This window comes from Hesperophylax consimilis, chromosome 1, assembly GCF_061612785.1.
Source record: "Hesperophylax consimilis isolate HC1 chromosome 1, BYU_Hcon_1.0, whole genome shotgun sequence".
Classification (NCBI taxonomy): domain Eukaryota; kingdom Metazoa; phylum Arthropoda; class Insecta; order Trichoptera; family Limnephilidae; genus Hesperophylax; species Hesperophylax consimilis.
Window position 1 is genome coordinate 1 of NC_142836.1, and position 2,533 is coordinate 2,533.

The 2,533-nt window shown below is 32.8% G+C and overlaps 2 non-coding genes across 2 annotated transcripts; both read right to left on the reverse strand.

The window, feature by feature from the left end:
• Window positions 1–1,276: 1,276 nt before the first annotated feature.
• LOC149426070 (5S ribosomal RNA) lies at window positions 1,277–1,395 on the reverse strand. The gene has a single exon (XR_016303327.1). It is a non-coding gene; the product is annotated as a 5S ribosomal RNA (ribosomal RNA).
• A 322-nt stretch (window positions 1,396–1,717) lies between these two features.
• On the reverse strand, window positions 1,718–1,836 carry LOC149426071 (5S ribosomal RNA). Its single transcript, XR_016303303.1, has one exon. It is a non-coding gene; the product is annotated as a 5S ribosomal RNA (ribosomal RNA).
• Window positions 1,837–2,533: the final 697 nt, after the last annotated feature.

Sequence of the window (2,533 nt, forward strand, 5' to 3'; positions counted from 1 at the left end):
GAGTGGTGTCGACAAAGTTATTTTTCCACTATAAAAAAGTTTTAACGAGATTGAAAAATGTTTGACAGACTGGTGTATATTACGAGTATAATAGTCGTATGAAACCACGTCTGCAGCCTGCGGCTACCAAAGTTCGGAACAGATAGTTTCAGGTGACGCATATATCATATTATACATAAGATAACCCGAAAACCTGCCCGGCATTACTGCTGCTGAAAATCGACGGTCGACGCCGTCTCAAGTGGTTAATTTCATTCAAGCACTTTATTCTGGGAAGAAGTCCGCCAGAATGTGCTTAGGGTGCTCATTTTCCGATCTTCTCTTGTATTTTATTCAGTTAAAATATCCGACGAAAAATAAATAATAACCACCATCTAAAAAAAGTTATAACTTAACTTGTATGTAACTAAATATAATTAGTAATCTCTTTTTTTGACGGAAACTTCGGTGAGTTCGATAACTCTAGAGATAGTTCTAGAAAAATCAGAGAAACGTGGTGATCGCAATAATTTCAATGTTCGGATATTTTAATCTACGCAGTAATTGTGTAATTTTAGTACGAATAAATAATAATTATATAGTGGTAACGAGTGGTACAAAATCACCTATGTTTTAAATTTATTTAGAAAACCAACTACTTAAAGTTTATATATTCTTTTATTATAATAAGTTCACAGAAAAAATGTGTTTCATATAAAAGATTGTTTCACCTTAAAGAATTTTCAAGAATTTTTCGTCGACGTTTGCTAAAGAATTTTAACTCGGTTGAATTTTTTTGCAATGGGGATATATTTTGTCTAATGTTAAGTAAGTAGATCGCAAACATTTGTAGCAGCGAAAAAAATAAGCAAAGATCAAAGAATGTTGAAATATTTTTTGAAGTGAAACTTCTTTACGCGCGTCATGCAATTTCGAGGAGTAAAACCAACTCATGACCGAAACGAAAATGCGGGACCGATTAAAGTTCATTTGATGTAGTAAAAGTTTTGAAGTAAAATATAAATGCTTCTTAGCTCATCTCGACAACTGGCGTTGGTGGTGTAATGGTCAGCATAGTTGCTTTCGAAGCAGTTGATCCGAGTTCGATTCTCGGCCATGGAATATTATTTTTTTGTTTTTAAGGAATTTTTTTTTTTTAATGGTTGACCATAATATCAATCCACTAAGTAATATTTTAGGCCTGTAGCATAATTGAAAAGTTAAAGAATGATATAAAATTTTTTATGATGTTAACGATAAAAAAATGAAAAAAAACATAAAATTAAAATAAAAAATGGGCCAACGGCACGCGGTGTTCCCAAGCGGTCACCCATCCAAGTACTGACCGCGCCCAATGTTGCTTAACTTCGGTGATCGGACGAGAACCGGTGTGTTCAAAATGGTATGGTCGTTGGCAAAAGTTAAACAATATTAATTTCTATTCTACCTGCCAATAAATATATGAAAATTAGTATAAAAAAGCCCTAATAATATTGAAAAAATTAGCAAGGTGTGTGCGAGGTTGATAAAAATAATCATTACATACGCGCTTGAAAAAGATCGTAATTACATTAATAAGTTTGTAGGAATTTTTTTTTTCAATGGTTGACCATAATATCAATCCACTAAGTAATATTTTAGGCCTGTAGCATACTTGAAAAGTTAAAGAATTTTATGATATTATTAATTATAGTAATGATAAAAAAATAAAAAAAACATGAAATTAAAATAAAAAATAGGCCAACGGCACGCGGTGTTCCCAAGCGGTCACCCATCCAAGTACTGACCGCGCCCAATGTTGCTTAACTTCGGTGATCGGACGAGAACCGGTGTGTTCAACATGGTATGGTCGTTGGCAAACGCTAAACAATATTAATTTCTACTCTACCTGCCAATAAATATATGAAAATTAGTATAAAAAAGCCCTAATAATACTGAAAACATTAGCAAGGTGTAAATATTATATACCTAGTTTAACTCACTCTCCTAACTCATCTTCGCTGTCTACAGGCAGAGCGCACGACTGTGGTCGTGAAGAACCGAGGTTCGATCCCCGCTTTAACTAATTTTTTTTTTCTTTTTTTATAACTTTTAATTTTTTTTATCACATGCTACTTATAAATATGTCAATAGACAGAAAAAAAGAGAGAATGAAATGAAAAGAGAGAGAGAGAAGAATACTAGAAGTTTCACTTCTGTCTTGCGTAGGCTTGACACACCCATTTTTTTTTTTAAATTTATACAAGGTGTCCGGAAACTCGTAGTACAAGCGGGAAACTGGGGAATCTACATCACATTTGGAGTCGATTTTGTGGTATAACTTTTTTTGATTTGAGCTTTCGTTTTCGAGTAAATCGAGTCAGAAGTTGATTTTTTTTTTGTCAAATTCTTGTGAATTATTAGTGACGATCAAAGTACCTAACTAATTAAAACTATTTAAAAGAAAAACAAACAAAGAATTGAGGACTTAAAGCATTATTTTGAAATCGCCCATTATTTAATTCTTTGTAATAATAAAATATTCGGTCGCTTCAAGGTTAAAATTCTGTACCCG